The 19,322-nt window shown below is 38.0% G+C and overlaps 1 non-coding gene across 1 annotated transcript; it reads right to left on the bottom strand.

The window, feature by feature from the left end:
- Positions 1-16,138: 16,138 nt before the first annotated feature.
- On the bottom strand, positions 16,139-16,245 carry LOC141700689 (small nucleolar RNA R71). Its single transcript, XR_012566459.1, has one exon. It is a non-coding gene; the product is annotated as a small nucleolar RNA R71 (small nucleolar RNA).
- Between the last annotated feature and the right edge of the window lie 3,077 nt (positions 16,246-19,322).

Genomic DNA, 19,322 nt, shown 5'->3' with positions numbered 1-19,322 from the left:
TCTGTAAACAAGAAGAAAATACCTAACACTGCTTGAGTTGCTAAACACACTTAATCCTCATTGTATCCAGGGAAAAAAGAAGAAAGTCATATGTTCATAGACAGTGGATGCTCAAGACATATGACATGTGATATTTCCCTGTTATCACAATTTGAGGAGAAAGATGGCACATTAGTAACTTTTGGAGACAACAGCAAAGGTTTCATAATGGTATACGGAAAATTGATTTCTGGAAATGTTGTCATTGAAGATGTAACACTGGTAGCTGGTCTTGAAGTGAATCTTCTTAGTGTCATTCAATTTACAGACAAAGGGTTCAAGGTTTCATTTGACAAAGAAGACTGCACTTTTATCAGCAAAAAGACTGGTGAGGTAGCTCTGAAAGGAGCAAGGAAGGGAAGCTTATTTGTTGCAGACTTGGACTCACCAAATGAGGATGGAATATGTTGCTTCTACACTAAGGCCTCTGTAGAGCAAAGCAAGTTATGGCATAAGAAGCTGTCTCACTTGAATTTAAAAGCAATAAACACTCTAGTCAAGAAGGAGTTAGTGAGAGATATGCCAAACCTGGAGTTTGCTCAAGATGAAGTCTGTGATGCTTGTCAAAAGGGAAAAATGAAAAGATCAAGTCACAAGAGTAAAACTGTGAATTCCATAAGTGCACCTCTACAACTTATTCACATGGATTTATTTGGACCAGTTAATGTCCTGTCAATTTCAAAAAAGAGATATGCACTTCTGATGGTGGATGATTACTCAAGATACACATGGGTAGAATTTATGCACTCTAAACATGAAATTCCACATATCATAATTGAACACATCAAGAAAATTGAGAAGCAAGCTGAAGATCATGAATGTGTGAAAAGATTGAGGAGTGACAATGGCACAGAATTCAGGAATGCAATATTAAATGATTTTTTTAAAGACAAGGGCATTGTTCAGGAGTTCTCAGTTGCAAGAACACCTCAGGAAAATGGGGTAGTTGAGAGAAAGAACAGAACACTAGTAGAGGCTGCTAGAACAATGCTATAAGATGCCAATTTGTCAACTAGTTTTTGGGAAGAAGCTGTCAACACTGCATGCTACACTCAAAACAGGTATCTCATCAACAAGAATCTTGGAAAATCACCCTAATCAATCATATCAAGAAGGAAGCCTATTGTAAAACATCTTCATATGTTTGGACGCAAGTGCTATATTTTGAAGGACAACTCTGAAGATGTGGGAAAATTTGACTCTAAAGTTTTTGAGGCAATTTTTCTGGGATATTCATTGGAGAGAACTGCATACAAAATCTATGTGATTGAACAGAAGAAAATCATGGAAAGCACATATGTTACTTTTGATGATGACAAAAGTCCAGGCTTGGAATGCTTTGGTGAAAATGAAGCTGAGATCCTATGTTATTCCCAAATAATCTAACAAAGAATTACAGAAGGGGGTTAAATGTAATTCCAGTTTCTTTTTCGAATTTAAGAACTGTTCTATCTTAAATATATAAATGTGTTTGATTTAGCTAAAGTGTGGAATGAAAATATTAAAGAAATCAAACACAGAGTGATTAAACACAAGTATTTAAAAACTTTCTGGTGGATTGAACTTTTCCACCAGAGATTTATATAAAATCGAGAACTATGTGATACAAAGATTGTACATAGCTGCTTACTAGTAGAACTACAAACTATAGAGAAATTCTTTACAAATTTTGCTTTATATATTTCTCTAGTTGAATGTTTGTTTACTTGATTGAATCTCTATTATTCTACTTGCTACACTTGGTTTATATATCACCAAGTTACATGATAAAAAGATAAATAAATAAGAAAAAATGTTTCTTAGTCTAATTACATGCTTCTTCATTTCTCTATCCAACATCTTTGGATATCTTCAAGTTAGCATGGAAATGGAAATACTTCTTTGTTCTCTAAAACCTGTAAATAGGCTGCGATATTCCATTTGCATCTAATCAACCCATGTGACTGTCAAGTCACTATCAACAACAATTTGAATTAGAACATACGTTGAAACCTCATTGAATCATTTGTTGAAACTTTGATGAATCATCCGTCGAAGCTTCATTAGATCATCCGTGGAATGTGACTTGGGTCATCCATCCAAACCTTGTAGAATCATTCGTTGAAAGTTTTCATAGCAGTTAACTCTATTTCACTTATGCAAAATTACAAGGCATCTAGTATTTACAATTAGCCAACTTATTTTGCATATCAAACTAGTAGTCAACATGACTTTCAATATCCTACAACTTCTAGATCTTTAAGGTTTAGTAGAATGCAGAAATGTGTTACAAGACTTATTACTACATAAGCTACTCTCTCAACGGATATTAAAGTGATCATTCGTTGAAAGCTACAAAAACACTAAATTAAATCTACTGAGTTGTTTTATTTAACTTATCATGAAGTACACAACATATTCCTAACAATCTCCCCCAATTTATGTCTACTGGAATTGTAGGCATAAATTAATAGAAACTTGATGATAACAAAATACCTTATGAATACAGACTGATTTATAGCAGATAAAATTAACAAGTGTTGTAATTTATTAAAAATTATGTAGAGGAAGGTTTATAGAGAATCTCACAAACCATTTTTAAGGTGCTCCTCTAGACTTAGCAGATTTAACTTATTTTCTTGACTGTCTAAACTTCTTTCCCAATTTCTTATTGTTTTCTTCAATCTGGTGTTGAAGTTACCTGTAGAATTCAGATTCATCTTTATTTGTATGATCCATCATTTCTTGCATCTTCATGAGAGTTTTATTACTTAAAATTTTTAACTGATCTTCCATTCTGAAGAATCTTCTGGTGCACTCCTCATCCTTGAACTCCATCAATCAGTATGGCCTCAAATGCACTCTATCTCCATTGTAGGGAATAGTTAAGACTCTTAAGAGTGCATTTGGGTTTCTCCTGCTATTCATTATCTCCTCAATTTTATTCAGTACCATCTTTTTGGCAACAGTGTTGAACCCAAAGTTCTTCTTTATTGAGGAGAAAATCATTACTAGAACAGAATAGCCTTTACTGAGAATTTTGTGAAGAGGCCAAGTTAGCTCTTTTCCACCCTTATACCTGAAGACCAATCTTTCTGGAAGATGCTTGTAAGAATCAGTAGCTCTTACTTCTTCTAGCTCATCCAGATAGAGATTTAGGTCTGAAAATTCCTTGATGTCACAGATGGAGAGTTGATCTCCCTTGTTGACAATTGGTTTGGCTTTGGCTAAGGCTTTGGATTGAAGTTTGACAGGCTTGGCCTTTTGATTGCTCTTGACTTTGTTTTTCTTGGTTTGGTTTGGATTGGGATTTTTAGATCAGAAAGTGGCAGGCTTTCCCAATCTATAGGTTCATCCTTGGAAATTATGGGTTCACCATGGAAGTTTGATGTCATTGTAGTGTCAGGAAGAATATATTCCAATATTTCAATGATGTCCTTCTTGACTTGTCCAATTTCTGTCTTGATCTCAGATACATCTTGATTTTTCTTGAGAGATTGGATTTTGTGCAAGTGAAGAGACTCAAGGTGTGTTTGGAGAAGACTCTTGGTGTTGGCAACTGTAGTAGCTTGAAGAGTTGTCTGAGTCTGATGGATTATGTGGAATAAAGTTGATTTGAAGTGATGTTCACTATAGTCTTTGCTAAACATCCATACTGGAGTGTTTGTGCTTGAGCTAGGACCTGCATCTCCCCTATGTCCATGAAATCCTCTTCATCATTAGAAGCATGCCCAAATGTGCCATTAGAATCTAACTCAAAATCATCACCAGCTGCAGGTGGAAGTGAGTTGATTGCATCCTTGGCCCTTAGCATTGAAGCTGTTGTGTGCACCAAGTTGAGAATTCTCTCAGCAACCTCATTGTCCTGTTTAGCTAAAGTTAGATAAGCTGGAACATGGTAAGTAAATGCCTCAGCTTCATAAGAAATAGAGTCTAAGATAACTTGATATTCTTTCTGAAATAGCTGCTTTTTTTCAGCCTCATTGACATCCCTTAACTCACTAACAATGGGCTCTTCCCATTTTTTTGTACCTGCTTTTCTCTCATGTTCTCTCTATTCTTGCATCAAGGGCTCCCCTTGGATTTCCACCATCACCTTCACCTTCTAAGGTGGGATTCCTCTCACTCTTTTTTGCCAAGCTGGAAGAAATAACTTATATTAGTTCACTCGTTTCCTCTCCTTTTGCCTGAGAGCAACTCAGCCTCTCACTCTGTTCACTCCCTTTCCTCAATCCTAAGAGTGATTGTACAACTAACAAATCATCTACACTTGTAACAATAGTTGAAATTCCAAGTGGTGCAGTGATATTTAACGGGTGAGAGACATTCGTCAAGATAGTAGTTGAGAGTTTCAACGGATGATTGCTGTTAAGCACATCCGTCGAGATACAACCACTAGTCAACGAATGAAGGATATCCATCGAGATAGTAGAAATGATAATGTTTGGAGTGGAAACTAATGTAGAATTTGTGGTGATTGATGTGAGATTTTGCACAGATTTCTCAGTAGAGTCAGAAAGAAATGGCAAGTGAGGCAACGAATCATCCAAAAGATGATGCACACTTTTTTAAGATTTTGGCTTCTCCAAGAGAGTTAAAGATGGAGAATCGGGAATTGATGTGTGAATCATGTCCATATCCAGAGAGTTAGTGGGTGAGTTTTGTGTTTGAGTATGAGGTGCTTCTATTGTAAGAGATTCTAGCTGTGACTCCATATTTATTGGAGCCGCATCAATCTGACTTTGAGAAGGTGCTGTAACTGAGTCTTTGACTGTAGTTTGCACAGTGTGTGCACCATGTGTATCCCCATATGTTTTAGATTTCTTCTTTATTATGTAGGTTTGAGATAGGTCTGTGTCCCTAACCCTTTTGGCCTGTGCTCTTGGCTGATAGGTTTGTTCAATAGTCACATCCTTTTGGGAGGATGCAACTAGTAATAAGCTAGATTTCTTATTAATCACTACAGTTTGTTGGGAAACTGCAGTGTGGCTAGGCTGGGTTACACACACCTCTACCTCCTTATCCTTAGGGTTTCTTTGATGTTCACCCTGTCCCTCACCAAGCTTACTCCCCTTCACACTCCCCTTTTTGGTTTTAGTAGTTTTTGAAACTAGTCCCTTTTGAGAGGAACTAGAGTGGGGTCTTTGAGACTTGGATTTAGAAACTTTGGTTTTAGTGGCTTGGGTAGGCATCTGTTGGAGCAAACTCACAGATTCCATAGCCACAGTTGTCTGCAAAGAAACTTGTGGTAGAGAAGTAGCAGAGACAAAAGTGTTTACCTCACTTACCTGTGGCCCCTCTATGATTGGCAAGTAAACTAGAGGAACCTCACTGAGGTTGTCTTCCCCGTTCAAGTCAGCAATAACTATCCTTTCTTGAACCCAAAAATCAAGTTTGTTGGTTGGGTTCTCAATGATAAGGTTTTCAGAAACAAAATTAGCTAGTAACATAAAGAATCTAGCCTAATATATGTTTTTAGGCCTTTTCTTTATGTCTCCTAGTTTGTAACCTAACTCATACAAGACATACTCACTAAAATTATGTTAGGAAATGAATAACACACAGGGGGTGCATGTGTTTTACTGTTTTTAAGCTTTTCTTCAATGTTTATGGTTGAACAAAGTAAATTGATTCCTGTAGTGAAATGTGTTCATGCAGAATTTAAACTTGTAGAAAAGTAAAGAACACAGATCTTCAAAACTCACTTAATTTTATATTAAAATTAAGACTGTTTTGCTACAAAATTTGTAGGCTCTTTGTTGATATAGAGCTTAGCTTCTTCTTGAGAGTGTTACAAGAAATCTTATCTAAATTGTTACAACTGACTAAATGACTAGTGTTAACTTTATAACTCAGTTAATTGCTAGTTTATACAATGGATAATAAAACATGCTATTCGGTTTTCTAAACAGTCACTTGTCATTTCTATTTATAGAAAAACAGACCTTTCATTTATGGCTTAACATATCTTTAGCATCCCGTGTTCACTTTAATCTTCCTCTGTCAGTTAATCTTTGCCATTGATCTTGCATACTCTTCAAGCTGCTTTTTGTAGACTTGTCAATCCAGCCGTTGGATTGTTTGTTGATTGTTTATCTTGGATATTGAACTGATCTGCAACCTTGTACTTTTAGACTGTACATAGAGATCTCCAGATTAGGTATATAGAACACTTGACATCTCGATAAGTATATAGGCTTATCGAGATCTCTAGCATTCCATATTTAGATTGGCTTGTAGAGGTCTTCAGCTTGTCGAGATCTGTAGTCTTCACATCTACACTTTGACTTATCAATAAGTCTTAGTTCTCTAGTGGCTTCTTGACTTGTCGATATCTCAGAGTTCCTTAATCAAATTCACCTTGTCGATATCTCATGGTTCTCTAGTGAATTTTGACTTATCGATATCTCTGAGTTCTCTAGTGGAACTTGACTTATCGATAACTTTGAGTTCTCTACTGAATGTAGACTTGTTGATAACTCTGAGTTCTCTAGTGAAGGAATGACTTGTCGATATCTCCAATCTTCAGTTCTTCAATTTGGCTTGTCGATATCTTCCTGAGTTCTCTAGTAGCTATCCTGACTTCTCAATAAGCCATTCTAGAGCTCTCGAATGACTTCTCTATAACATTAAATCTGTGACTTGTAGAGATCTTAACTTAGAATATTTTTCTCCAAACAGATTTATTCAACTCCAAGCTTCTTCAAAATTCTTCTGAGGCATGATCTTCTTGATCTTCTTCCAGATAGAATCCTTAGGCTTGATACTGTTTCAAAAAAAGACTCCAGTCCGCTCCTTTGCATTTTTACCGACTTTAAGTGTTACAAGTATAAATACAAATTAAGATAACAATACAACTTACTTAGGGTTGACAAGATGTCTTAGTCTTGTTAAAGTACATGCATGTCTTTTACAACAATCTCCCCCAATTTGTGAGAAGATTGCTTAACACAAATTCAAGCCTGTTAACAAGACTAACCCCAAGTTTAAAATGATGGAAGATAAAATTAATACATAGAGCTTGAGAGAATTACAACTTGTACAGCATAAGATTCACAAGGTTCAATGGTTACAAGATTCAGGTAAAGACAATTTTTACATCTGCTTCTTTTCTAAGTTGATCCTTCAATTTGTCAATAATTTTAAGTTCTTCTATGATAGGTGTTCCACATAGAGCTTCTACAAGTTTTTGTCTTGCTGCCTTAGAATAACCTTGGTCCAGAAACTCTATGCAGAACCTTGACACTCCACCAGCTCTAATGTTTAGAAATCTCCCATCTTTAGAAATTCTGCCCATTCCTTTTGCTTTCAACTCTTCTCATCTTTTTATGTACATGTCTATCTCTTCATCATGCCTCCTTCTTCTTTCTTCAGCTTCAGCCTTATCTCTTTTCTTTGTTTCCTCCCTTTCAATCAACCATTTAGCTAGAGATGATCTCCATACCCTTGTAGCAGTATCCTTGCCTTTTAATAAACTTATTACTCTCTTAATTTCTGTAGGAGCCAAAGAATCCATTAAGCTTTTGTTAAGAAGAGTGAATGTACCATCCTTAAAGAAAAAATTCTGACTTCAATCAAGGATACAATCAAAACTCTAACAATTTCCTCAGCTAGATATTGGAAATGGTCTTCATCTGAGGTGCACCAATTTAGAGGTAGAAAGTCAGATTCCTTAAAGCAATTACAGATGGCTCTTTCAGTGACTTCCACTTTCTTTACAGGCTTGACTTTTTTATACTTTCTCCCAATAGATTTGAGCTTGAATTTTAGTGAAGGTTTGGCTAAAGGTGGGGTTGTCATTTTCTTGAGATTTGTGGCTTGAGGTGATTGGAATTTTTAGGAAGGAGTTGGCAGTTTGTCTGTAAAGAAATTTTGGCTTAGATGTTTGAGAAGGTTTGATGTTCGAGATAGTTGATGTTGTAGGTTGAGCTAATGTTTAAGCTAGTTGTGTTTAGATTTTTAGGGATTGGTGTGGTTTCGAGCCATCATGAAGCTTCTTGCTCCTCCTCTCACCTCTTCTCTTCTTTTCTTCATCTTTCTTTTCATCCTCCTTCTTCTTCTCTCCACCCTTGCTGCCAGATGGCTTACTGGATTGACTTGGATTTGAGCCAGAAGGATTTTGATCATCTTTCTTCTGCTCATCATCATCCAAATCATCCTTGTTAATTTGAGTTTTAGGTAAGTTGGCTTCTGCATTATTCAAGTATCTTCTCAACAACTTTATCATCTCCTCATCTTTAACAGTTGTATTCCTTTTTGATTTCATCTCAGTTTTAAGAGACATGCTAAGCTTCTTATTTGCCATGACACACTGCTTAGGAACTTGAAAGTGTTTGAAGTGTTTGGTAGTAGGAGAGATGTATGCCACTCCCTTGCTAGGCTGTAGATAAGCTTCTGGGAAAGCATCCACTTGTGCATTTTTCAATTCTGTTAGCAAGAGAGTGTCTTCATGAATCACTAATCTGACTTTGTTTATCAGATTATCTAACTTAGATGCCCTCTTAGAGATAAGACAGTTGAGAGACATCTGCATACATATGTCTACCCTTGAGTCATTGATGTTGACCACTATCCTTCTTTCTTTGAAGTTACCTCTTATAACCAAGATCACCCTTATTGAGTTGATTGTCCTATCCAATGCTTTCTTGTAGGTGGAGAAATTATCATTGAGAGAAGCTCTGAGTGCCTTAAGCAATTCATCAAACTCCCTGCTTAGACTGGGACCCTTAACTGCTTTAAAAAATCTCTTCACTCCAATATCAGCTTCTTGACTTAAGCTCTTGTCAGCAGCTTGTACTTGTCATTGAGATGACCTTGATTGTGCCAATCTAGCCTCTATCTCCCCCTTAGTCTTGTTGACAGGCATGAGTAGTGAAGGAATTTACGGATGAGCGGAAGCGTCATATAACAATTATTCCGTAAAAACCATGTATCGCACATATAGAAAAACATATAAATCAAAATAATGGAGGAACCGTAACCATACCTTAAAATCGGAGCTTTATAAAATGGTTGCTAGCAGTTGCTTCTCAGTGTGTGAAGCACTCTACCGGTATCCACCAAGAATAATCCTCTTCGATGAAGCTTTTTATAAAACCAAGCTTTTATAAAAATGAAGTTTTGGGAGAGAGAGAGAGAGAGGAAGAGGATGGAGGCTAGCTTCTTCTTAGGTTTTTCACAAAAACCAAGTGTATCTTTAGAATGAGCCATCTCATTCTATTTATAGGGCTCTCCTAGGGTTTTTATAATATATCAATATATATATATATATTAGCCCCACATTTTATCTTTATAAAATGCTTTAATAATAATTAAAACTATTTTAATCATTATTTCTTTTTCTTAACTATTTAGAAAATAATTCTCTCTCATTATTTCATCAAAGAAAATATTCTTTTATGGTGTGACCCTGTAGGTTCAATATTATGCCGGTAGTAGAAATAAATAATAGTAAACTTTTATTAATTATTTACATGAATACTAAAATTCACTAAATATAATTAACTGATTAATTATATTTATTCTACATCGTGAGTGATGTTTCTCAACATATCGCGACTATCCGGATAATATGAATTCACTGCTTAAAATACCAAGAACCTGTCAGTGACTAATTACTATACAATGAACTCCTTCTACCCTTACAATATCCCGATTAAATACAAGGCATGGATCTCGTGTCAGGCCTATCAAATTTAATCATATGATTTCTTATTCATAATGCAAAGTTCATATTAATGCAAATTAGAAACTCCTTTCTAATTTCATACACTCTGGCCAGAGATTCCAGAACTCGCGTACTAAGAATAGCATAGGATATTCTCTTCCTATACTGGAAGGGGTAGATCCTCTATTGACGTTAACTATCTCTATACACAAATCCCTATGCCCAGAATAGACCTAATGGATGTCCTTGAGACTAAGGACTAAACCAAAGCACAGTTCATTATAACTTTAACGATCTCAAGTCTAAGGACACTTGTACAACTATCACTCAGTGAATAACTATTGACACGTGAGTAATCTCCATTAGTTGTTCAACTTATCGAGTCATGTTCAGTGATCTTATTCCCTAATAAGCACCTACATACTAGCTATAGTGTCACCACACAAATGCCTATGAGAACAGACATCCTCCTGAAGGGAGCAAGCATAGTATGTACCAATCTTTGCGGATCTACTAACATCAGATTAGTTATCCTATGATTAGAAACTGTTTAAGTCTAGAGTTATCATCTTCTAGATCTCACTATTATAATCTCATTATAATTCTAGAAGCTTTACTCTAAACTATAGAGCATCTAATTTAAAACACTTTAAATAGATAAAGCCTATAATAAAACCAAAATAGGTCTTTTATTAATTTCAATGAAATCAAATAGGAATACAAGAAAGTTCTTCCTAACTCATCATACATGATTGGATTTAGGACAAACACTTTCAAGTAGGGGAGTAGGAATTTCAGGCCTTACTTGTTCAGGCATAGAAGGTAGTGGTATGTTGAGTTTACCCATGATGACTCCTAAAGCTATAGAATTCTGCATTTGAAGATGCTTATGGGAGTCCACTAGAGTTTGGATATCTTTTTATTGGCTCTTGACAAGAGATGTCAAAGACTGAACTTGTGCATTGAGAGAGGAGTTGGAGTCTTGCAATGCTGTGACTTGACCCTGTAGAGACTGAATTTGTAGATTTGTTAAAGTGGATCCAGGCTAATAAGAGCTGCTAGATGTACCGAAGTGTTCTTCTTTAGCCTCTTTTATCCCTTTCATTAGCAACGCTGAAGGCTTAAATCTGCTCTGGTGAAGTTGATCCAGCTGGACCTTGGTCTCATTTGAGTGAGTAATTTATTTCTGGATCATTTCATGGAGATTGGTGAAAGATTGTTTGAGGTTTTTGACTTCCTTCTCAATGGAGGCAAGATCCATCCTAGCGATTTGCTCAGTAAAATGCTTGAATTTCTTAGAGATCTACTCTTGAGATGGTATGATCATGTCCATCTTCTCATTCACCAATTTTCTTATTCTGTCTTCATGGCCAGTAAGCTTGATTTTAAGAGCTTTACCAAACAGATGAAATGCTTTGAGTTGAGCTTTGTATATATCTGTAATGGCATCATAGACAGCTTCTGGACTCAAGTCTTTTGCATTGCTCCCCAGAATAGTAACATACTCTTCTCTAACTCTGGCCAGAACTTGATTCATCTCTAGGGCAAAGTCATCAAACAGCCATGCATCCACATTCCCATCTAGCTCTGCATCATTGAAAATTTTCTCCTTTTGCTCCTCAACCTCTTCATTGTAAGCAAGCATGATAGCTTGATAGTCTTGGTTGCTCATTCTGAAGTCAGAAGATGTTGTGAGATGTTGGCCAGTCCAGAGATCTGCTCTACTAGTAGATCATCTACAGAAATCGGTTGAGAGGCAGATTCTTGCAGCCACTGAGAGAGTATGTTAGGTTGTTGAGGTTGTGAGGTGGATGGTTCATCAGAAACACCTGTGACTAGGGTCACAGTTTGGCTCACAGATTGCTCTATGGTTTTGACAGTGTGTTGTCCTCCACTTGTAGTGGGAACCTCCAATTGAATTGGAGGGGATTTGACTGGGTTACTGTCATGTACACCAACCTCAAACCCTTGTGTGTCTTTCAACATACTGGCACTTGAATGTGCTATGCTTGCCTTTTCTATGATAAGATCATGGACAATTGTACTCATAGCTTCAACTGCCAAGGCAATTTCTTCTAGGGTTGTGAGCGGAGTTGTTCCTACATGAGGAACCTCCAATTTAATTGGAGAGGATTTAGAAAGCTCCCCCTCAGGAGTACTACCCTCAAACCTTTCAGTCTGTGAAGACTGTTTTGTACATAAAGGTGCATTAGAAGTATCCATGGGGTCTTCAGTAAAGACTGATGAATCCCCCATGTTTGTGATGATGTCATCAAGGTCTACCCCAGCATGTAGCCTCTCACCATCTAAGTGGAGTGTCTGGGTGGTAAGCAAAGCTTCTTGAGCTAAATCACTTGATTTTTGGTGCACTTGAGAAGTGGATTCAAATGGAATTGGAAGAGAAGAAATTTTAGATAGAAGAGATTGTTGCTCAGATGTGAGTGTTGGCAGCTCCCCCTTAATAGATAAGGGAGCTTCAAGGAATGTATCCTCACAGTGTGTGCCTTCCTTTTCCTCCTACCATACACTTGAATTGCTTCTTGTGCAGGCTGTGCAGATCTACTTCTAGTTGATTTTACAACTGCATCCTGTTAGGAGGATATAGAGGTGGCTAGAGTGGTCAGCTCATTTTGTTTACTCCTTTTGGATCTTTTGACCAGAGGTGTTTCTATTTCAGCTCTCTCCTCACCACTCTCAGTTACAATAGTTAAGGTTGCCCCTTTTCTCTTTTTTTTACTCACCTCATCCTTTTGAGAGGATGAGGTGGTTGGTTTCCTAGCTTCTAAAGGTTTTGAAAAAATGGTTGTATCTTGGGAAGATCCCTGTTGGTGTTCCTGTGCTTGTACTTCCACAGGTTCAGGGATCATAGCTGTGCAAGATTGAATGTTAGATCTCATGTCAGGCATATAATAAGGGTAAGTCCTAAACCTCTCCAACATAAATGGAGTGATTTTCAGACTTACATTACCTTATTTTTTGTAGTAAGTGAGCCATATATTATTTTGGAAACTTACTTACAATTGCCTATTTTAGTACTATCTATACCATTCAATAGGTTTATGTCAGCTACTTTATTATTTAAAACGGACATGATAAATCTAGGAAAGAAAATTTCCTTACCACTAGCTGTCAGAGGCATAATTAGCCTGGTTGCAAGTTCTTCCAGGATCAGCAGACCAACATTCAGATGTCTGTTGTGTGCAATTGAATACACCAGCTTTTGCACAACACTTGAGATGTTGTCATATCCTGTTTTTCTGCAAATAAAGGCCCTCACTACAGAGTCAAAGATGAAAGACCATTCCTTCCTTCGATTGGTTCTGTTAAGGCTTGACATGTTGATTCTCCCACCATAGTTGATGAAATCCATGAACTCAGTCAGCTCATCAGGAGTTGGTACCTCCACCAGATTCTCAGTTGGCAGCCCCAAAGCTCTATTCACATCTTGGTCATTGAATTCTATTAGTTGGCCTCCAATTGTGCATGTCACCACCATAGAAAGAGAGTTGTTATTTACATTAGTCCTCACTATAGCTGTAGTCCAGAATTCATACAGCACATCTAGATACAGTACTGGATTTGCATTCAAAGCACATGCAAGATAGGATTCAGCCAGCAGCTTCACAAACCCCTTGAAACTATCAGGGGCTTGGTTTGCATCAGTAAAAGCAAGATAGTTGGTTCCTTTCTCTGGGATAGATGTCCTTGTAACATTTAGATCCATTATTGATTGATGAGAATGAGTGGGTAAGAAAAATTTCTGTGAAAGGATGAAAAATGAGAGAGAAATCGGCTTTGGATTGAAAGCTAGGTCTTGTTAGATCTCGAGAGTTGTAAGTAAGTGTATGTATCGAGAAGTCTGGGTATTTATAGTAAAAGCAGATGACTTGTCGAGAACTAAAAAATAGACATTTGGAATTTGTCTATCGAGAAGTCATTTTGAGAAGTGAAGTACATATCGAGAAGTTATTTTAGATTACTCTTTTAGAGAACTCAATATTGACTTATCGAGATGTCAAATAAATACCCAGTTTGTCCAAAAAGTGGACTGAATTAATTCCAACTTTTATTTGAAAAAATTCAAAATAAAATTAGAATAAATTTTCCAAAAGTATTTTATCAAAATAATTTATTAATTTAAATTATCTCAGTTTTGAGTTATCGATAAGTCAAAAAATTGTACTTGTAGAGAACTCTATGAATAAACACTACTAGAGAACTCTACAAGGACTTATCGATAAGTCACTTTTAAGCCTATCGAGAAGTCACCCGAGAAGTCAGTAAATTAACTTATCGAGAACTCACTCGAGAAGTCCTAAAATGACTTGTCGAGAAGTCAATTTATACTCATCGAGAACTCAGTTCTCTATATATTTTTGGGATTTTGTAATTCTGCCTTGTGTTAATTTTACATATTAAGAATGTTAATTAGCAACTTAACAGTTTACTTAAAATTTGAAAAATTCCAAGTTAATTGAATTTGAAAAACAAATATGCAGAGATTTCTAAAATATTTATAATTCATATTTTAGTTAATTTCCAAGTTAATCAAATTAATTTTGATTTACTGGAGATTAGTCTGCTGTAAAATATTTGCTGAGTTCTTGCCTTAGGATGAAAGGTTAGTCATTCCAATTTCACTTACAAATCTAGTGAGAGTTGCTTCATCCAAAGGTTTAGTAAAAATATCAGCTAATTGTTTTTCAGTTGGTACAAAAATGAGCTCAATGCTATGACAGGATACAAGTCTTTGAAAAGACAAAATTGACAGCTTCCACTGGAACTATTTCTGTCAACCCTTCATCTAGCAAAAACTGTATATGTGAGACCAACAGCTTCAAAACTGATTCCCTTGGGATACCATAATCCCAAGTTGAGCTTCCTTCCAGTATCTGAAGATCCTCTTTCTCCCCCTGAGGTTGTGCAATTAAACTCAGGTGTATGAGATGAGCTTCCATTTCCATAATTCTCTTGTTGAGTAGTTTCTTCATTTTCTTATTCTGAAAAACTTTACAAACTTCAACTTGAGCAAGCTCTATCTTAGGCATGTGATAAGTGGCATTTTATACCACTTAGAACGTCTTAAAATGGCTTAAATTGGTGTCTTGAAATCAAGTATTTTGTGTATTTGATGCATTTTTCTAGTGTTTATGCATTTCAGGGTTTTAGTTGCATTTCGGGGGAGGAATCATCAAGAATAAGCCTTGGCATGTGTTCACCATTGCGAGAGGAAAGAAACGGGCAGATTACGGTGAAGAAACAGAGCAAAATCAGATTTTTTTCCAGTAGAGGTCTGAGCGCCCGCTCAGCATTGCTGAGCGGCCGCGCAGCAAGCTGAGCGCCCGCTCAGCATTGCTGAGTGGCCGCGTAGCAAGCTGAGCGCCCGCTCAGCATTGCTGAGCGGCCGCGCAGGGTCGGGAAAAAAGACAAATTATTTTAGGACTTCTACTTCTGTTTGGTTTCCACTTCTATGTAATCTGAGTTTTATGGGACTATTATATAAGTAGATTTGAGACGTTTTCACAAGTGTGGATTAAAAAGAAGATTGTGTTTTTACGCAAGAAGCGAAGGAGATAAGGAAGAAGACCGATTTAGCACACCGCGACGAAGAGGAAGCATATCTTCTTGTGATTCTTGTTTCGTTGTAACGTTGGATGCTAGTTTTCTTGCTTTGAACTTATTTACTCTTGTGACGTACTCTGTTTTAATATAATTAGTTTAGTTATTATTTTCTTGTGTTTGTTTATCATGATTTCATATGAACCCATGATGATGATAAGTTCTATTATGGGCTAATCGTGATCCCGGGGACTCGGCGTATTTGTTTAGTTTATGTACTTACCATCATTGGTCATTAGGACTCAGTGATTAGGACGTAGTAGTTACTTATTTTTTTCGGTTGTGTTTCAGGTACTTTAGCAAGCGTTTATGCAAACTCGTTCTCGTGCTCGTAAGAGGACTTTAGATACAGCTGAGGAGACAGACGAAGTTCTTGATATTCCGGAGAAGTTAGATTTTGAGGATTCGGATTCAGGAACTGAGCAGAAAGAACCAGTAAACATGGGAGATCGTATTGTTTAAGCTGATTTAGCTCTTATAGATTTTTCTTGGCCTAAAATTGATGACATTCAGTCAAGCATCCTTTATCCGGCTATTCAAGCTAACACTTTTGAAATCAATCCGGGCACTATTCAGATGGTGCAGAATTCTGTTTCTTTTGGAGGAGCGGCAACTGAAGACCCCAACATGCACATAAGGAATTTTGTCGAGATCTGCAGCACTTTTTAGTATAATGGCGTGACTGATGATGCTATCAAGTTGAGGCTTTTCCCATTCTCACTGAGGGACAAGGCTAAAGACTGGTTACATTTTGAACCAGCTGGGTCCATCACTACGTGGCAAGATCTTGCGCAAAAGTTTCTGGTGAAGTTTTATCCGATGGCAAAGACTGCTGCTATGAGGAGTGCTCTTACTCAGTTTACGCAGCAACCTACAGAATCTATATGCGAGGCTTGGGAACGCTACAAGGAAATGTTGAGAAAATGTCCACATCATGGAATGCCGGATTGGATGGTGATCACTGGTTTCTATAATGGTTTGGGGGCCCAATCTCGGCCCATGCTCGATGCAGCAGCTGGAGGCGCCTTATGGGCAAAAAGCTATACTGAGGCGTATAATCTTATAGAGACGATGGTTGCAAATGAGCATCAAAACCCAACTCAGAGGATGACGTCAGGCAAGGTAACAGGTATTCTGGAAGTTCATGCAGCCATCGCTATTGCAGCCCAGCTCCAAGCGCTATCAATGAAGGTTGATTCTCTGGCTACATATGGAGTTAATCAAATAGCTATAGTTTGTGAGCTTTGTGCAGGTTCTCATGCTACGGATCAGTGTTCTCTTGTCAACGAATCTGTTCAGTATGTGAATAATTATCAGCGACAACAGCAGCCTGTGCTAGCGACCTATCATCCTAACAACAGAAATCATCCAAATTTCAGCTGGGGGAATAATCAGAATGCTATTCAGCCACCATATCAGCAAGGAGTGAGTAAACAGTTTAACCCACCTGGATTCCAGCAACCACAGCAGTATGCTACAAGGCAATCATATCCTCAACAGGGAAGTACAGCTGCACCTACTAGTGCTGATTTTGAGGAACTTAAGCTGTTGTGCAAGAGTCAGGCAGTTTCTATCAAGACCTTGGAAAATCAAATCGGTCAATTAGCCAATGCAGTGCTCAATCGTCAACCTGGCACTCTTCCCAGTGACACGGAAGTACCAGGCAGGAAGGAAGCTAAAGAGCAAGTCAAGGCTATTACCTTAAGGTCTGGAAAAGTGGTTGATGCTGAAAAGGCAAAAGAAGTAGACGCTGAAATTAGAGATGAAGAATCTAAGCAAAAGGAGAAAGCGGCGGAACCAAGGAAGACTATTGTTGAACACACTCTGCCTGAGGCTAATACAGGGGAGAAACAGCTCTATCCTCCACCACCTTTTCCTAAGAGATTGCAGCAACAAAAGCTGGATAGACAGTTCGGGAAGTTTCTGGAGGTGTTCAAGAAACTTCACATCAATATACCTTTCGCTGAGGCTCTGGAACAAATGCCTAGTTATGCGAAGTTTATGAAAACTATTCTTTCAAGGAAGGTGAAACTGGATGACCTTGAAACCGTTGCTCTCACGGAAGAATGCAGCGCTGTTCTGCAGCAAAAGTTACCACCAAAACTGAAAGATCCAGGAAGCTTCACCATTCCTTGCACCATTGGCAATCTGACTTTTGACAAGTGCCTTTGTGATTTGGGAGCAAGCATTAATCTAATGCCGTTGTCGATCTTTAAAAAGCTGGATCTACCTGATCCAAAACCCACATACATGTCGCTACAATTGGCTGACCGTTCCATTACTTACCCAAGGGGCATAGTTGAGGATGTGCTCGTCAAGGTGGATAAGCTCTTCTTTCCTGCAGATTTTGTTATTCTGGATTTTGAGGAAGATAAGAAGATTCCCATAATCTTGGGAAGGCCTTTCTTGGCTACTGGGCGTACCTTGATAGATGTGCAAAAAGGTGAACTTACTATGCGGGTCCAAGATCAGGATGTGACCTTCAACGTATTCAAGGCAATAAAATTCCCTACAGAAGATGAGGAGTGCTTAAAATTGGATGTGATTGATTCTGCGGTTACTTCGGAACTCGATCGCATGCTAATGTCTGATGCATTGGAAAAGGCCTTAGTGGGGGATTTTGACAGTGATGATGAAGATGGCAACGAGCAATTACAATATCTGAACGCTTCTCCCTGGAAGCGAAAGCTGGACATACCATTTGAATCTCTTGGTACTTCTGACCTTAAGAATGCTGAAGGGAAGCTCAAACCATCAATAGAGGAAGCACCTACCTTAGAGCTCAAGCCATTACTTGAACACTTGAGGTATGCTTTTTTAGGTGATTCATCTACGTTACCTGTTATTATTTCATCTGACCTTTCAGGTAGTGAGGAAGACAAGCTCTTAAGGATTTTGAGAGAATTCAAATCGGCTATAGGATGGACCATAGCAGACATCAAGGGGATAAGTCCTTCATATTGTATGCATAAAATTCTGCTAGAGGAAGGTAGTAAGCCAACTGTGGAACAGCAGCGAAGACTGAATCCCATCATGAAGGAAGTGGTGAAGAAAGAAATTCTGAAATGGCTGAATGCAGGCATCATTTATCCTATTTCTAACAGCTTGTGGGTGAGCCCCGTACAATGTGTACCTAAGAAAGGAGGTATCACTGTGATCGCAAAAGAAAAGAATGAGCTCATCCCTACTCGAACAGTTACAGGATGGAGAGTATGCATGGATTATAGAAAATTGAAAAAGCCACAAGGAAGGATCACTTCCCTCTTCCATTTATTGATCAGATGCTTGACAGATTGGCGGGTCATGAGTATTTTTGTCTTCTGGATGGTTATTCCGGGTATAATCAGATTTGTATTGCACCAGAGGATCAGGAAAAGACTACCTTCACTTGTCCATTTGGCACGTTTGCTTTTCGCAGAGTTTCGTTTGGGTTATATGGCGCCCCGACCACTTTTCAGAGATGTATGATGGCTATATTCTCTGACATGATTGGAAATAACGTCGAAGTGTTCATGGATGACTTCTCCGTCTTTGGACACTCATATGATGAATGTTTGAATAATCTGCGCGCCGTACTCAAAAGATGCGTGGAAACTAATTTGGTGCTCAATTGGGAGAAATGTCATTTTATGGTGCGTGAAGGCATTATACTTGGGCATAAGGTCCCTAGCAAGGGTCTGGAGGTGGACAAGGCCAAGGTGGGAGTCATTGAAAATCTTCCCCCACCTAATTCTGTGAAAGGAATCCGTAGTTTTCTTGGTCATGCGGGTTTTTATCGGCGATTCATCAAGGACTTTTCAAAGATATCTAAGCCGTTGTGCAATTTGCTTGAGAAAGATGTGCCTTTCAAATTTCATGATGAATGTTTGGCAGCATTCGAGACTCTCAAGAAGAGTTTGATCACTGCACCAGTTATTACAGCACCAGATTGGACAGAACCGTTTGAGATGATGTGTGATGCGAGTGATTATGCGGTAGGTGCAGTTCTGGGACAGCGCAAGAAAAACCTCTTCCATGT

Source organism: Apium graveolens, unplaced genomic scaffold (assembly GCF_009905375.1).
Source record: "Apium graveolens cultivar Ventura unplaced genomic scaffold, ASM990537v1 ctg2761, whole genome shotgun sequence".
In the NCBI taxonomy this organism is placed as follows: Eukaryota; Viridiplantae; Streptophyta; class Magnoliopsida; order Apiales; family Apiaceae; genus Apium; species Apium graveolens.
The sequence above is the reverse complement of the archived record's forward strand: the minus strand, read 5'-3'. Positions and strand labels throughout refer to the sequence as shown.